We start from the raw sequence: 19,150 nt of genomic DNA on the forward strand, positions 1-19,150 counted from the left end.
ACCAGTAACAAACAAAAAGTATCTGTGACCTCACAAAGGGTTGCTTAGAAAATTATAATCTCCAAACTATAGATCAGAATGTAGACCTGATACAACCTAACAGGCATATAAAATAGCATCAGGATATAAGGAGAGTAAGGTTGCAGAGTTAACTGTGAAACTGTCAAGTTCCAAAGATGGTTCAGGTACTTCTGGATGCTACATGACTGGGTTGCATTCTAGTTTTAGAGCTTGATTCTGGATACACTTATAGTAGCTGGATTGTGTAAGGCTAAAGCAATTTTGTATTATAAATAGGGAAAGAGATACATTTGCACATAGTAATCAGTAGGGGGAAATGTCCTAGACCTGCCAAATAGCAACTACTATCCCTGCGGTCTCAGGAAACTTAACCCACAGGGAATCAGATTCTCAGTTTAATGACAACTTGGCAACATGGAGAGTAGCAAGAGCTAAAGTTGATAGTCTGTAGAGAGAAAGATAATGTAGAAGGAAGGTCACACCTATAGTAGTTGCAAAAGCTCAAGTTATGAATGAGAAAAAAAATCTAAGTATTCAGTAACCAGGAGGTTAGAGGAAGACAGAGTATGAGGAAACCAAACTGTAGTAGGACCAACATGATGTGCATAAGGAGAGAAGAGCTTAATTACGTTAATGATACCACACTAGAGTTGAATTCCATAAACTTCCTTAAAATGATCCAAATCACCCCATTTCTTGCAATGAAATCTGGATTGCAAGGAAGAGACCCTCAAAAGGAATGCAGCTATTTGGAATTGGTTATATTGAAGCAACAGGGTAGACAGCCAAGCAAAGTACATAATAGTGGTAACATGCAAAGCATCTTAATTTAGCTATCGCCTGTGCTCTCGGAAACTTAAAACTGTGAAATATGGAAACAGGTAATCAGTAGCAAAGACGAGAGGTGAAAAAGGTATTCTAAGAAGTTACAGGCCGGGCGCGGTGGCTCACGCCTGTAATCCCAGCACTTTCGGAGGCCGAGGCGGGCGGATCACGAGGTCAGGAGATCGAGACCATCCTGGCTAACATGGTGAAACCCCGTCTCTACTAAAAAAAATACAAAAAATTAGCCGGGCGTGGTGGCGGGCGCCTGTAGTCCCGGCTACTCGGGAGGCTGAGGCAGGAGAATGGCGTGAACCTGGGAGGCGGAGCTTGCAGTGAGCTGAGATTGCGCCACTGCACTCCAGCCTGGGCGACAGAGCCAGACTCCGTCTCAAAAAAAAAAAAAAAAAAAAAAAAAGAAGTTACAAGGGAAAATCAGAGGCATAACTATGAGAAAGCCCACTATGACGAAGCAGAAACTAGGTGAGCAGAAGTTGTAAGAGTACAGTATCATAAAGCAGGTATTGGCAAACTACCGCCAACAAACCAAATCCAGCCCACTACCTTTTTCTGTAACTAGTTTTGTTGGAACACAGCCATACTCATTCATTTATGTATTGTCTATGACTGCTTTCATGCTACAAGAGCAGAAACCATATGGCCCACAAAACCTAAAATATTTACCATTGCACTTTTTATAGAAAAAGTTTGCTAACTCCCCTCATAGAAGATAGCATAAGCCAATGGCAGGAAAACTGAAACAGGCTGAGAGAATATTTAAGTCATGTTAAAAGCAGAGCACTGGAGAAAAGATTTTTAAAGTCCTGCTGTTGAGAGCTCCACAAGTACCCTTACTACAACCCCCCAAACCCTGAATGTGCTGAACATTTAGAAAAATTAGTTACATACCACACACCAAAAATAGGAAAGATTTGTATTTAAAAAAATAATAATAAAAAGTATAAAGGAATTATGAACTATAAAAAATATATTTATCTTCCTATTATAAAATGCAAGTGGAGAATAAACCATAAAGAAAAAGATATTTGAGCTACATACAAATTAATAATTTATGGGCCAAACTGGGGGAAATATCTGCAACATATGATAGACTAAAACTAAGTGTGAAAAATAAACTCAAAAATAAGACCCAAGATTTTTATCTGTTCTATCTTGTTAGGAATCAAAGAAATACAAATTAAAATATCAAAGGCCATTTTTTACCTTTACAATTGGCAAATTCTTCTGAAACCTTAACATAGTGTACGGGTGAAAAAGTTAAAAAAAAAAAAAACGGGCATTCTTACACACTAATAGAAGGACCATATATTTTATCCAACCTCAGGAAATAAAACACACATATGTACAAAAATTTATCTATAGAGTTATTCACTGTAGCACTATTTACACACAATTAAAAGAGCAGTAATTAAAACAAGGTTCCAAATATCAGGTACAAGTTAAATTTTTACATTCATGCAGTGGTGTATTATGTGCCAATTTTTAAAAGATGTTATTAAAGTATATTTAATGGCATGGGATATATTTGAGATTGGTTCAGTTTAAAACAATAGGCAACAAAAGATTTCATTAATGACCCTAACATCAACAATTGAAAAAGACTGCCATCCCCCGCAAAACAACTCACTTTTGAACACAGAAAAAGGCCGGGCATGGTAGCTCACCCTGTAATCCCAACACTTTGGAAGGCTAAGGTGGGCAAATAGCTTGAGCCCGGGAGTTTGAGACCAGCCTAGGCAACATGGAGAAACCCCGTCTCTACGAAAAATACAAAAATTATCTGGGTGTGGTGGTGCACACCTATGGTCCCAGCTACTCAGGAGGCTGAGAGGTAGGAGGATCCCTTGAGCCTGGGAGGTCAAGGCTGCAGTGAGCCATGATAGCACCACCACACTCCAGCCTGGACAACAGAGTGAGACCCTGTCTCAAAAAAAATAAATAAATAAAGGAAAAAAATAATAAATAAAATAGAAAATAAAATTTGAAATATCAAATTTAGCAAATATAATTCAAAATTCTTGAAAACTATGAATCCGGCTGGGCGTGGTGGCTCATGCCTGTAATCCCAACACTTTGGGAGGCCGAGGTGGGCAGATCACGAGGTCAGGAGTTCGAGACTAGCCTGGCCAGCATGGTGAAACCCCGTCTCTACTAAAAAAAATACAAAAAATTAGCTGGGCATGGTGATGCACACCTGTAATCCCAGCCACTCGGGAGGCTGAGGCTGGAGAATTGCTTGAACCCAGGAGGCAGAGGCTGCAGTGACCTGAGATTGCACCACTACACTCCAGCCTGGGCGACAGAGCGAGACTACATCTCAAAAAAAAGAAAAGAAGACTCCGTCTCAAAAAAGTACGAATCTTCTTCCAGAAATGCAAAGTTGGTTCATTATTAGGAAAGCTATTAAACATAACAAATACAACAAACGATCAAAGAAGAATATTTACTTTCATATTCAAGAATTGCTTACCTGAGATACCTGTTCCTTTGTCCAGATCACCTTTTGAGATATCAGTGGAAGAATTAATACTTCATAATCCTGAAAGCCAAATTTAGGGTTTGAAATAGCACAGCCCACTATCTTGCCTGTTAAGATAATGATTATATCCAAAATAACCTCTGTATTAGATTCACTTATGAGGTAAGTAGGGTAGAAGACACATTGGTGAAAAAGGTAAGCACACCAGAGCTGATAATGTAAAGTTAAGAACAAATAACACAATATAAAGACAACATCACTTCCAAGCCATACAAAGAAAGACCCATGACCAGGAAGAGATTCCTCTAAGGGATGGTAATAACATGGCCCGTGAAGAATATTCATGGTATTTGTATGAATATTCTGCAATTCATGCACGTAAGACACAGATCACAAGAGACTTTTCAGTGCTGACTCAAATACAGCTGTATTATTTTTATTATATTATACACACTGTGAATCAAATAACTCTGAATGGTTGTTTTATTGTATACATCTTTGTTTGAAAGTCTTTGTGTATGTATACTGTAGAGCAGGGGTCAGCATGCTATGGCCCCTGGGCCAAATCCAACCTACTACCTGTTTTTGTAAATCAAGTTTTATCAGAACATAATCATGCTCATTTGGATCCATATTGTCTATGGATGTTTTCATGCTACAACAGCAGAGTTGAATAGAGAGACTACCTAGCCCTTTACAGAAAAAGTTTGCCAACCCGTGCCATAGAGTGTCCCTTAATGGAACAGCTGGCAAAACCTAGACCTAGCAGAATGAATGAAATGTTCATTCATAGTAATTTACCAAATTAATTAAAGGCTATTCATAATAAACTGAGCTAAGTTGCCAAGTCAGAATACTGTATTATGATCTGGTGTAAGGGAAAGAACACCGAGTGATCAGAACCAATGATGAAGCAGTAACAACAAAATGTATGTGTGACCCCCCACCTCAGCCTCCCAAGTAGCTGGGACTACATGAGACTACAGCCATGCACCACCACACCCAGCTAATTTTTATTTTTTGGCAGAGATGAGGTCTCACTACATTGCCCAGACTGATCTCAAACTCCTGTGCTCAAGCTCAAGCGATCCTCCCACCTCAGCCTCTCAAAGTGTTGGGATTACAGGCACGAGCCACCACATCTGACCTCCATCTCTACTCTTTGAGTCTATGTGACTTTATTCATTGTATGAGTCAGGCAGCTACTCTGAATGGAAGGAAAAGAATTATTATTTCACAGGAAAGAACAAATATGGTTACCCTTATATACAAAGGATCAGAGCATAGAGGTATTGAGAGCAGATGAAAACACAAAGACATTTCAGAGCACAAAAGATAATCGACCAAATGACAGGCCATTGCTGTACATACTTACTTAGCTGTGAGCGCCAGAGTAGAGTGAATCAGAGGAAAGTAAAGAAGGGGTACCCATTCAATACTGCTTCTTGGGTCTAGCTAGTTTTAATGGTGCTAATGTATACAGTGAATGCTAATAAACTTGGTTCTGAAATCAGAAATTTCTCTAAAGAAAATAATCAAAGAAGTACACTAAAATTAACATTTAAAATGAATATTTAGATAATAATAAATTTTAAAACCTGTAGGGAGGGCACAGTGGCTCATGCTTGTAATCCCATCACTTTGGGAGGCCGAGGTGGGCAAATCATGAGGTCAGGAGTTCGAGACCAGCCCAGTGAACATGGTGAAACCCCGTCTCTACTAAAAATACAAAAAATTAGCTGAGTGTAATGGCGGTCGCCTGTAGTCCCAGCTACTCAGGAGGCTGAGGCAGGAGAATCGCTTGAACCCAGGAGGCGGAGGTTGCAGTGAGCCGAGATCGCACCACTGCACTCCAGCTCAGGCAACAGAGTGAGACTCCATCTCAAAAAAAAAAAAAAAAAAAAGTTTGTGTAAAGAGAAAAATGGCTGAATAAAATAAGACTAAAAATAGCATATGACTGCGTTCTGGGATTGTAAGTAATTTTTATTTCCCTTTTAATACTACCTTTTGGTGGTTTCCAATTTTTAAACTTTTTGTTGTTGTTGTTGATTTTGAAACAGAGTTTCCCTCTGTCACCCAGACTGGAGTGCAATGGCACGATCTCAGCTCCCAGCCTCAAGTGATTCTCCTGCTTCAGCCTCCTGAGTAGCTGCAATTACAGGCATGAGCCACCCTGTTCCACAAATTTTTGTATTTTTAGTAGAGACAGGGTTTCATCACGTTGGCCAGGCTGCTCTTGAACTCCTGACCTCCCGCCTCAGCCTCCCAAAGTGCTGGGATTACAGGCGTGAGCCATCAGGCCTGGCCAACAACAAACTCTTTACATGCATAAACATAATAAATATGTTAAAAAAGAGAGGAGAGAAACCTACTGTGTGTACCCCATGCTCTAGATAAATGCCATACAGCTACAACAAAAAGACTTTAAATTGGGGATAACCCAGCTGCCTGGGTTATCAAAAGATTTTAAGTTGGGGAGTGTAATGCAGTCTCGAAGGCTAGCCTACCAAAGAAAAGAGAAAGGGAATTAGAAACAGGACATGCCTATGACAAAGAGGAAGATGGACAAAGTGATCATGGAAGGAGAACAAAAGAAGAGTAAGAGGAGGGTTCAGATAAAAAAAATCTTCCTTATTCAACAGGATTAAGAAAGGAGACCAGAGCTGAGCATGGTAGCTTACACCTGTAATCCCAGCACTTTGGGAGGCGAAGGCAGGTGGATTGCTTGAGTCCAGAAGTTTGAGACCAGCCTGGGCAACATGGGAAAACCCCATCTCTACAAAAAAATACAAAAAATTAGCTGGGCATGGTGGCGCTTGCTTGTAGTCCCAACTACTCGGGAAGTTGAGGTGAGAGGATCACCTGAGCACGGGAAGTTGAGGCTGCACTGAGCAGTGACCTTATCACTGTACTCCAGCCTGAGTCACTGTCTCACAAAAAAAAAAAGAGACCAAAGATTGTTCCATAAAATGAAATGCTTTCTAGGGACTATATAAGGCACTTGGTTTTGGCCTTCCTCATCTTGGTGAATGTCTCTTTCCAGTTACCAAGACTTCCAGTGCCTAGTTTAGGAATGCTTTGCCACGGATCAGGAGAGAAATTAAAACCCCATCATCCTTGGCCTGTCCCGAGAAGAAAACTGACCTTTGTACTCAGAATGGAGGCTCTGGGAGCTTAGGGTGGGGCTGACACACTACGCATAACCATTTTTCACTTTACTTGTGAACCATTTCAATGCTCCACATAGCCCCATAAGAGGCAAGGCTGTTAAAGGGGAGTGCAATCAAGAAGGCCTTCTACTCTTTGAAATTCTCCAAGTGCCATACATTTGGCTGTCTTAAAACAATGAGCCATCCTTGCTTTTACAGGGTCCTTTTATGGCTCATTTCTCTGTGGGAGGCCATTGTGTCTGCCATATTATAAGACCCTGCTATAGAAACAATGGGCACGGTGGTGCATCCTGTAGTCCTAGCTACTTGGGAGGCTGAGGAGGGAGGATTATTTGAGTCTGGGAGGTTGAGGCTGCAGTGAGCTGTGATCGCACCATTGCACTCCAGCCTGGCAGATAGAGCAAGACCCTGTCTCAAAAACAAGAAACAAAAAAACACACAAAAAAACCAACTCCTTCTTCTCAGCAATTTATCCTTATCTGAGGCCAGCCACATACCCACTTTCTAAGAACTTTCTTGCTGTCTTAATCTTTTCAAGGCAGGTGACAGCTTTATATAGTAAATAGGTCTTCATACTCAAAGAGACTAGGTCAGGAGCCACCTTTTTTTTTTTTTTTTTTTTGCTTCTTTTAATAGCTAGTGATTTTGAGATGATGGGGTTTCTGGGAAGGATTGGGAACCTTTAAGAATTCTGTTAACTTTTAGAACTTTAATACCAGATGGGATCAGATAAATAAATAGTTGTAGGTAGAAGAATTCCCAGAGTAGGTGTATTAGTGTCAGGTGCAGGATAAACTATGGTGCCCTTCCAGTAACAGGACATCTGGATGTGATCGTTTCTTTTTTTTTTTGAGACGGAGTGTCACTCTGTCACCAGGCTGGAGTGCAGTGGCGTGATCTCAGCTCACTGCAACCTCCGTCTCCCAGGTTCATGTGATTCTCCTGCCTCAGCCTCCCATAGCTGGAACTACAGGCGCCTGCTATCACGCCCAGCTAATTTTTGTATTTTTAGTACAGACGGGGTTTCACCATGTTGGCCAGGATGGTCTCGATCTCTTGACCTCGTGATCCACCCGCCTCGGCCTCCCCAAGTGCTGGGATTACAGGCATGAGCACCACCGTGCCCAGTTAATTTTTCATTTTTTTGTGGAGACAGGGTCTTGCTATGTTACCCAGGCTGGTCTCAAACTCCTGGGCTCACACAATCCTCCCACCTCGGCCTCCCAAGGTGCTGGGATAATGTAGGAGCCACCACACCTGCCCAGAGAAGAAGGGTTTTAAGCCAGAAGAGTATTATCAATCCACTTCTAAACAGTCAAGTGGGATTACAGAAGGGATGATCATTGCTATGTACATCAACTATGATATGCCAGGGCAGAGTGAAGAAGGATATGTAGGGATAGGTGATCAGAACTGGTTTCTGATTCCTGATTCCAGTGAGCATTTCACTTTGTACCCACCAATTAAGTCTTTCCTAAAGAATTCAAGGACTTTTTTCCCCAGCTCAGGTATTACACTTTGCTATTCTATGCTTACTAAAGGCCAAATTCCGAGATTTAAAAAGGAAAAAAAAAAAAACTTCAAGATCACTTAAATAGAAAATGCAAGGGGCAGGCATGAGGGCTCATGCCTATAATCCTAACACTTTGGGAGGCGGAAGTGGAAGAATTGCTTGAGCCCAAGAGTTCAAGACCAGTCTAGGCAACATAGTGAGTGAGATGCTATCTCTTTAAAAAAAAAAAAAAAAAAAAAAAGAGAGAGAGAAAGAAAGAAAAGAAAATGCAGTCATGAATTATGTTCTTAAGTCCCAGTTCTGCCACTGATTACAATGTGACCTAAAGTTACTTAAGCTTTCCAAGACTCATCTTTGAGATGGAGGTAGTAATAACACAAAACTAACTCTTTCAGTTTTTTGTAAAAATTCAACGAGACAGGGTACATAAAGCACACAGTAGGTACTCAATGAATGGCATCAAATTATTAAAAAGCTAAATGTCATGTATTTCCTCAATAGAGAACTACAGAAAATTAATCTTCTAAGGGGGCTTACTCCCCAGAAAGGTCAAGACATCTGCAGAAATATGCAAAAAAGCCAGAGAGGGGAAGTATACTAAAATAAGGATGAAGTCTTAATTAGAAAACATAAGTTGTAACTTTTTGGATACTCATGAATGGCTCAAGTTTAAAAGTTACCCCTGAAAAGAAGGAAAAAATGGGGGAACCATACATATAGGATAAATGAGTTGACTACAGTGAGGCATATAAAACATAGCTCCTTCTGTATATGTAGCCCAATTTGTGAATGTGCTTTCTGAGTGAGCTTAATTTGAGTGGGAAGAAATTCAGAAGCAAGCTGATTACTATGAGATTCCATACATTCTAGGATCAACTGTAAATGCAAGTCCCATTGAAAGGAAAATGGGGAGAGGAGGATTTGTGGATATAGTACATTTATTTAACCTATGCCAGGAATTGGCAAACTTTCTGTGAAGGGCCAGACAGTAATATTTCAAACTCTATGTTCCATATGGTTTCTCTCCCAACTACTCAACTCTGCTATAGCATGAAAGCTGCCATCGACAATAATGAATGAACACAACTGTGTTTCAACAAAACACTTACAAAAGCAGGAGCTTATGTCACCTATATTTCAGTTCTTCTGATCTTCTGCAGGAGTGATCCCAGACTGGGTGAGCATATAATCTACATGAATTGTTTTAAGAAGGATATATTATAGAATAAGTTGCAGGCTTTGAAAGTGCTGGCCTGTCACTTATGCTCTGGAAATGGCATCTCTAAGAGCCTCCCTGACAAGAATCAGGGCAAAGTAAGCCTCTCTTTCCCTACTTACCTTAATCACTATGTTACCTTAATCACTGAGAGGACCCTCCTTCTTTTGCTGCATGGTCACTCACATGGATGATCTGGTGGACTCTAAAATACTTTTCAAATATCCTTCACAATCCAGCCTAGTGAGAAGTTACAAAAAGAGAAAAGAGTGTTTGCATCATCTATGACCTTCCTGACATTCAGCTTGGTCAGCCTCCATTGCATTGAGCAACTGTGGCAGGTATTAAAAGGGAGAATGGGAAAAAGGGAGAAAAACACAAGATGTTGCTTAGTTTAACCTAACCATTTTTAAGTGCAATTTTTTACATTATAATGGGAAAAAACAATTGATATAACACTTATGATACATTATACATTTACTGGTTACTTATCCCTTTGTCTAACTTCACAAGAATGAAAGTTCCACGGTAAGACTTTGTTAATATCTGCAACAGTCTCTGGCACTTAGTAAGTACTTAATAAGCTAGAAAGCTAGAAAGGGCCAGATCATGACCAGTTTCCCTTCTCTTTTCTACCACCAACTGGGGAACCCCACCAAAGCCACTGACAACTTACCAAGGCTTCCCAACTGCCTCACAAGGACATTCATGGCAACCGTAATTCATCCTCGCCCTCTGATGAACTTGCTGGGCAGGAAGCATCAGTATGAGTAACAGGCAGATCTTAATGTTGCTCTTGACCAATGACAAGTTTTCTGGCCATCCAGGAATCTGCATGTTTAACAAGCACCCCAGGTGATTTTATGCATAATAAAACTTCACACTATGGAAATTTCCAACATCAGAGGAGTAAAATCTCAGGAGCTATTACACAATCTTTTAGTGTGAAATGAGTCCAAGGTGTGTGGATCACTTGAGCCCAGGTGTTCAAGACCAGCCTGGGCAACATAGTAAGACCCCCACCTCTAATTAAAAAAAAGAAAAAGAAAAAAAAATCTTTTACTGTGAAATAAAAACATTTCTGTCTTACATGGCTTCCTTGGATTTGATAGAACCTAGATGAAGCACTGAGTAGAAGACACAGTACTGGCTTGGACTCAAATCCATTTTCTATGCCAACTAGCTATAATCTTGGGCAATTTGTGCCATCTACTGTGGTCTCATATAATCTTGGGCAATTTCTAATTCCCCCATCTATAAAAATGGGAGAATAGGGAAAAAAGAGGTTAGACTCTTTATTCTGTAGTACAGCCTGAATATTTTAAGACTTTTTTTTCATATCATAATGTGAAAATATCCAGTAATTGCTTAGTGCCTATTAAGCACTCTTACCCTACCCCATCCCACTAACTGGGCAAGCCCACCAAAGCCACTGGCCACTTACCAAGACTTCACAATGGTTTGATAACTAGGTGCAGGATGCTGATTTGAGCCTCTCCCAATTCTCTAATAACCTCACTGGAGGTTAACCAGGCAGGGCTCAATATACCTCTTCAGCAGTAGCATAGTTTCTGATTGAGTGTGGCATCACCTATAGGACAGGGAGAAGAAAAGAAACAAACGTAAGATGGAACAGTCAAGGTCTGAGATCCAGCTTTAATTTTATTTTTACACCTTAGTCAAGTTATCCAGCCAGCCACACCATGGATCTCAGATTTTACTCTTGCTAAGCATTCACACTTAGCATCACAATTATATTTTCTGGCAAAGGCAGTTGCAAGGTCTACAATTGTTAGTAAGGATTCCTGCCCTTATTTTAAACGAGAGAACCTGGGTACAGAGCTACCAATGACTACACCAGTGTTAGTACCCAGATGTGAACTCTAATGCTTATCTTCATAGTTTCCTTCAAGTTCTTCCCCTCTTTAGACTTCAATATCGCTTTGAATAAGTGGGCAAACTTGACCCCTTAGTGGCCCTTCTGTGTCTGGTAGTTACTGAACCTACATTCTTTAGTCCTGATCAAAACAGCCTGCAAAAGGTGAATGAAACCTTCATCTAGTCATCAGATGGCATCTGGTTTTCACACTGATAGGAAAAGGTTACAAAACTCTGGGCTCTTGGACCAAGACCCTATCATTTACAATCTCAACTCCCACCACGACTCACCTTACCTTAAGTGAAAAGGAATTGAACATTATCTGCTCCCTCACCCAGCTGTCTGGGTTATCAATAGGACCACAAAAAGCTAGGCAGACCAGTGGCTATGCCCCTAACTCCAAGAATCAACCACTGGAGTAACAGGCTCGAGTGATGAGACACAAGCCAAAGACCATCAAGGAGTCCTTTCTTTCTTTCTTTTTTTGAGACAGTGTCTTGCTCTGTCGCCCAGGCTAGAGTGCAGTGGTGTGAGAGTAGCTGGGATTACAGGCACCTGCCACCGCACCCGGCTAATTTTTGTATTTTTAGCAGATGGGGTTTCACCATCTTGGCCAGGCTGGTCTCAAACTCCTGACCTCAGGTGATCCACCCACCTCAGCCTCCCAAAGTGCTGGGATTACAGGTGTGAGCCATGCTGCCCGGCCAAAGGGTCCTTTCTTTCTAAGGAAGCAGCCTATTGCCTGTAAGTTTCTCAGTCCCTAGCTGCTTAGCATGAAAAGTAACCCAGAAATCTGGCAATTCAGCAACGGCCCAAAGCCCAGGTTACTGTTATCATTATATGCTGGCAGCACAAGCCAATACTGCTAAGTGTCCTGTTAGTCAGTGAGATGCGGGAAACCCTCAACTCAAACCCCTGGAAGTCCCAAGGAGCAGTTACCCAGGACTCATTTTTAACTGTTTTACCTACCACCAGCAAGAAAGTATCTGTCCTCTAATCTACTAGTGACCATGAGACCCAGGCAGAAAGTTCTCCCACCATAGATAGGGAAGATTGGTGCTGCCTAGCTGAGAGGAGAGGGGAAGCAGGAGCCTTGATATGTTTGAGCCATCTCTTTATTGGAGCAACTAAGGCCACCATTTACTAGAGCAAGACTTGCATATTCATAAGCAGCTGCTGCCACTAGCAATTATTGTAGCTTTAAAGCCCAGAGGGACAAGGGCAGAAAAGGAATGTGTAGAGGGCCTAACTGTGAAATAAATGAGAAGTGTAAACACTGATCCAGAAAATGCTTGCACTAAGGAGCCAGGAATAGAGGGGTAGGTGGTAGTTAGTGCCTTCCTCTGAAGGCAGTGATCTTATTTCCACCATTCCCTTCCCCCCACCCCACCCAGCTCTTTTCCAAACTAAATTTCTCCAGTTTCCAGAACCCCTCACCACCCCCATTTATTCCACTTCTGTTCAGGTCAACAATTTCAAAATGGAAATAGTTTCAATGTGTCTCTAACTTTGATAGTCATAGATGAACACTGCAAAAAAAAAAAAAAAAAAAAAAAATTCCAGAACTATATTAGGCAAAGAATGTAAAAATCAGCCAGAGGCCAGGTGCGGTGGCTCAGGCCTGTAATCCCAGCACTTTGGGAGGCCGAAGCAGGCGGATCACAAGGTCAGGAGATCGAGACCATCCTGGCCAACATGGTGAAACCCTGTCTCTAATAAAAATACAAAAATTAGCTGGGCGTGGTGGCGCATGCCTGTAATCCCACTCGGGAGGCTGAGGCAAGAGAATTGCTTGAACCAGGGAGTCGGAGGTTGCAGTGAGCCGAGATCACGCCACTGCACTCCAGCCTGGCGACAGAGCGAGACTCCGCCTCAAAAAAAAAATCAGCCAGAATCCCAGAAAAGTTTAACACTTGGGGTATGTTCATCCAACAACTTCCATGTACATACACAAACATGAATTCTTATTTTACAATGATTAGATGAAACTATACTATTGCTCTTTAGCCCTTTTTCAATTAATATACTGTATACATCTTTCCAAGTCAAATATTTATCTTCAAGACTATTTTTATTTTTAATGGCTATGTTGTCCCATTACATGAATACACCAAAATGTATTTAACCAAGTTCCTATTCATGACTAGGTAAGTTTTTCCATTATTTACTGTTATGAACACTGTGAATATGCCCATATCTAAATCTTTTTTTAAATAATGTTAAACATATATTTGGGGGTATATCCCTATAAATGAATACAAACCTTACAGTGTAAGAGATTTGCAAAGATCAGTAAAACACATCTCTACCCTTGAGTTTAAATCAAAGGAGATAGACACAAACAGGTAACATTTACCATTATCATGTCCATGGATAAAGATAAACAAAATTTCATGGTGCTTCCTAATTGAAACTGCAGCTGTTGCTAACAGAAAAGGCTCAAAGAATACTATTAGACAGTAGCCCAAATTAAAATTCCATTTGCTAGAATTCCAAAGTTATTCTAATGCTAAATATTGCCTCATTGGCATTTCAATATGACATTGTTGTTTCTCCCTTAGCAAGCCTTAAAGGAGAGAACCAAGCAGAAGCTGCTCAGAAAACCACCTACCCTAAAGGCAGAGAAGTGAGTAAGGTGCAGGGCAGTATATGACACTGGACCTGGACTTCCATCTTTCCTTCCCCCTACTATTTCCAGTAAACAACAGTGAGCTATAGCCATTTTCTTTCAGAAACAACATGGATTCTCTCCCTGGGACTCTCATTCCTGCACAGATCTGCTTACACATAGTTGGGCTGTGCTGGTATTCATGCTGACTTAGAAGACACAAATAAGAATGAAAAGAAGCTTTTTCAGCACCATGATGGGTCAGATACAGATGACATTAACACAGAAGACAGACAGATTTTTAAAACCTATTCAACAAAGATGAGTCACTGTGATAACACAAACGGTCCTGAATCTTATAGTAACATTTCAGTCACAGGCGCATATACAATGGTGGTCCCATAAGATAATAACACCACGTTTTTACTGTACCTTTTCTATGTTAGATATGTTTGGATATACAAATACTTACCACTATATTCCAAATGCCTACAGTATTCAATACAGCAACATGCTGTACAGGTTTGTAGCCTAGGAGGAATAGGCTATACCATATAGCCTAGGTGTGTAGTAAGCTATACCATCTAGGTTTGTATAAGTACACTCCCCTATGATGTTCGCACAACAACAAAATGACTTAATGATCCATTACTCAGAACATATCCTGTCTTTAAGCAACACATGACTATATAGTTAAATGTTAATTATAAAATCTAGGTGTTGGGTACATGGCTTTTCACCGTACAATTCTTTCAACTTTTCTGTATGTATGTTTGACAACTTTCACAATACAATTTTGGGAAAAATCCAGCAAGCAGCTTTAAAAATATGGCTGTAAGACCTTTTCTTCTATTATATTTTATTCCTAGGATGATCCTATCCAACGAGATGAGCCTATTCAGTGTTTCCTCCATTTTGTTTTAGATTTAGCTTTCTCAAATATGACTTTGAGCTCTCCGACTTTTTAATGAAGTGAAATGAATCAACATGTATTCATAGGCAGGTTACCAAGATAGTACATGTAAAGTTGGGGAGGCACAAGGGGAGGGGCTCTAAGCTCTTGGAAGTCTAGGCTCACTATCTGTATATGTCTAAATAAATGAGTATTTCAGACACCCCACTTCTTCATTTAAAAATTAGTGTTAGGGACCCTCTAAACATTTGCCTCAGCTTACCTTTCTGCCTTATCTCACATTAAGTCCTTATTTCCCATATTCTCATTGCAAAGAACTGTGTAGGAAGGAGGGGGGCAAGGACGAAGGCACCAAAGCATGCTATGTCCACGTGCTTCAAGTTTGAATATAATAAAAGGTATTTCTAGAGCAGAGGTTCAAAGCTTGATGTTGAAGGGCAGGGTATAACTGACTGACTGCAGGACCCTGGGGGAGGTCTTATAATCTTCTACTTTAAAACATGTCTTAGCTGGCTTATCTGTAAAAGAGGAAAAAGACTTGTCACAAGCAATGACAAATGAAGTAAATAAATATGAATTTCTGGTCTGGTGAATGGAATGAGAAATGAAACCATCACTGTCGAGTGATGATCCAGAGTAGGCACAGATCTTTTTCTACAAAGGCTTTGTGGGCCACAATGTCTCCAATATATTTAATGGCAAAAACAGCAACTACTTTTGTACCAACCTAATAGCTACTTAATTGTGCCACTGGGCCGCAAAAGCGGCCCCAGGTAAAACATCGATGAATGAACATGGCTGTGTTCCAATATAGAATGGTATTTACAAAAACAGGTAGCCCATGGGCAATAAAGTTTGCCCACCCTTGGTTTAGAATACGGAGTCTGGTTGGGTGCAGTGGCTCACACCTGTAATCCCAGCACTCTGGGAGGCTGAGGGAGGTAGATCGCTTGAGTCCAGGAGTTCAAGAACAGCCTGGGCACCATAACGAGACCCCTTCTCTACGAAAAATACAAACATTAGCCAGGGGTAGTGGCACACACCTATAGTCCTAACTCAGAATGCTGAGGTGGAAGATCACCTGAGCCTAGGAGTTCGAGGCTGCAGTGACCCGTGTTCGCACCATTGCACTCCAGCCTGGGCAACAGAGTGAGAACCTGTCCCTTAAAAAAATAAAAAAAGAAAGAAAGAAAAATGCAAAGTCCTATCTAAGAATACTATTTGGATGATTACCTGGGCCCTGAGGATGAGGCCCCAATCTAACAGTTATCACTCAAGTCCCACCAAGAAAGCAAGTGTCAGCAATAGCAACAGTTGCAACATCTGTAAATATCAAGGACTGAAATCCAAACACAAAAATGGCATTGTCTCATGAGAAACTCTTAGGAAGATATATACAGAAATATCAAGTTTCTGACCACATGCTTTTTGAAGAAACAGCTGACAATCCAGAGCCTGTGGAGCTCACTTTAGCAGGCACACAATAAATGTTTGCTGATGAGTCATTCATTTATTCATCTAATAAACATTTACTGAGGCCTACTAATGTGCCAGGCTGGGCTCTGGAGATGAAGACACCTTCCTTGCCCTCAAGGAGCTCACAGTCTAACTGATAACAGGAAGAGAGACAGGCATATACACAGACAATTACAATACAATCTGATAAGTGCTATAACACTTATCAGGTTGTATTATAATGGCCGATGTAAAATTTCTTCCCAGGGGGTGCTGCTCCAGGCTGCTGCTGGCTGTAACATCAAGAGAGGGGAGGAACAAATTATAGAAATCAAAGGTTAAATGCTTTTCGGTTATTTCAAATATTCAGGCTTTCCCCTAACCCGTGGCCATAGACGGAATTGGGAACTAGACACTGGCATGATGTAAAATGGGACTTCCGCGCACAGACTTACAATAAAGGAACTTCTCAATCCCCTCCTCTAAAATATGAGCTTTTTTTTTTTCCTTTTTGCTTATACTCCTCTTAACCTCTCCACCCTACTACCCACATGAGCCTGGTTTAATATCTACAGCTAGCAAAATGCTGAAAAATGGGAGCTTACAACTAACTGGATTAACCCAGTGTAACTGGATAGCAAAAAGCAGTAAGTAACAGCTCATTTGGCACTTCTAAATCCAATAATCCTCATCCTTCACTGGAAAAAAAAAAAGTTAGAATGTTATTAAATACAAAATAGATAATATACAGATCAGAGTAGGAATAAGTTAGAAAAGTTTATTTAATAAACATAATTAAACAGATTCTCTAAACTAGAAATAACATTCAGTTTCAGGAAACCAGAATTAGACCCCTCCAAGACCTTTGAGAATATCTAATTCACCTATGTATTATAAACAAGAAAAATGAAACAGAGAGATAACATACTCTGCCCACTCCCTTTTCAAAATCATGTGAGTGATAGTAACAGACTCCTTGAGGCAAGATTATTACTGTAATAGTTATTTGGTTCGGATGGTTTTATACAAAGATAAGATGGCATTTTTCTGTGCCTCATACCTTTCTTAATAATACCTAGGTTTTTACTGGCTTTTTTGTCTCTGACCAGCAAATAGGGCTGATAACATCAGCAAGTTGTTGACAGTTATACTGAGATCACTGTTTTGGGACCCAATGTCTCTATGAGGCTGTTATTTAATAAGCTTAACATACTATTTTCCCCTAAAGTTATTACACTGCTCTTGCCTATACACTGTTCCTTTCTGCCAATTAGCCCACTCCTGGTGCCTTCTCACATGCTAGTGTGTTCCTATTAGCATTTCACATCCCCAAAGCATTTAACAGTATGTATAAATGTGGACACTTCACTATTGCCCATATCCTCCCTCAGACCACTCAGAAATATTTAAAATAAGACCAGTCCCTGAATGGATGGGGGAGAAGGGACCGCTGTTTTGTTTCTTGTCTAAATTAGTTTCTCATTAGGGACAAAATGTTGCCCTGTCTTCTCCCCATGCCCAGAGCCAGGAAGCACCACTGTTGTACAGTACTCAAAAGTGCTTTCCTTTTAGATAAAAAGAAATGGATTTCTGTTTAAAGGTCAGACAAGGCCGGGTAAGGTGGCTTATGCCTGTAATCCCAGCACTTTGGGAGGCAGAGGCAGAAGGATTGCTTGAGCCCAGGAGTTCGAGACCAGCCTGGGCAAGACCTCCACTCTAAAAATAAAAACAAAAATAAGATAGAGGTCAGACAAATGTTATCTCAAAATGGCTACCAAGAACCAGATATGTATCCACACAGCAGTTATATTTGGAATTGCAAACATTTCTTCAGACTCAATGGCAACAAATATTACTGGGAGCATATCTGCAACAAACGACATTTGCAACTTACAAATAACATTCAGGCACAAATTGAATAATTCACAAAAGGAAATAAGAGCTAGTAATTAAGATCTAAAAGTCCAGCCTCACTAATAATCAGAGAACTGTATCACAAAACAAAGATATCGGCCAGGTATGGTGGCTCACCCCTGTAATCCCAGCATTTTGGGAAGCCGGGGTGGGAAAATCACTTGAGCCCAGGAGTTCAAGACAAGCCTGAGCAACATGGCAAAACTCCATCTCTACAAAAAAATTTAAAAATAAGCTGGACATGGTGGCACACACCTGTACTCCCGCTACTCAGGAGGCTGAGGTAGGAGGATCTCTGGAGCCCTGGAAGTCGAGGCTTCAGTGAGCCATGATCACGCCACTGTACTCCAGCCTGGGCGACAGGGGGAGAGCCTGTCTCAGAAAAAAACAAAAAACAAAAAAACCCCACAGAGATATCATTCATTCATTTACATATGGAGTAAGCAAAAAAAAAAAAAAAAAGCAAAAACATTTTTTATAAGTACCTAAATGACTGGGTACAAAAACTGACATTAATTTTTTGAAAAGTAAATATGCCAATTCTTTATAATGTTCAAATCTTTTGACAAACAACTAATTCTAGAAGTCTCTTCGATAAACAACCCAAAATAAATAATAAAAACCAAATGAAAAGATATTCATTACATAATTTAAAATACTGAAAACCTGTAAAATACTTCCATACAACAGAACATCATGAAACAATGACAATTACAAAGAATGTTTAACATGGACATACGCATGTTATAATGTTAAAAACAAAACACAATATAAAATAGTACACATATATTATCATCTGCATAGAAAAATGCAGAGAATGAAGTGAATAAATGTATTAACAATAGTTATCTCTGGGTGGTAAAATCATGGATGTTTTTTCTCCCATGCTTGATAGTTACCCTCAGGCAAAGTTACAATATTTACCAAATTTCTAGACTGAGGGAGCTATTCAAATTTAAACAATAGAATAAAAATCACAAAATAGAAGATAAATTTGTCAAATAACTTCAAATCTCTACTAACCAAAAATTTAAAGACAAAAATTAAGAGGCAAACAATAACATGGAGTAGGTATTTATAACATTACAAAAGTCTGAGTACTAATCTTTATTTACAGAACACACTCAAACAGATAATA

At 40.2% G+C, this 19,150-nt stretch overlaps 1 non-coding gene across 1 annotated transcript; it reads right to left on the reverse strand.

The window, feature by feature from the left end:
• Positions 1–16,269: 16,269 nt before the first annotated feature.
• MIR374A (microRNA mir-374a) lies at positions 16,270–16,380 on the reverse strand. The gene has a single exon (NR_106382.1). It is a non-coding gene; the product is annotated as a microRNA mir-374a (primary transcript).
• Positions 16,381–19,150: the final 2,770 nt, after the last annotated feature.

This window comes from Gorilla gorilla, chromosome X (assembly GCF_029281585.2).
Source record: "Gorilla gorilla gorilla isolate KB3781 chromosome X, NHGRI_mGorGor1-v2.1_pri, whole genome shotgun sequence".
In the NCBI taxonomy this organism is placed as follows: domain Eukaryota; kingdom Metazoa; phylum Chordata; class Mammalia; order Primates; family Hominidae; genus Gorilla; species Gorilla gorilla.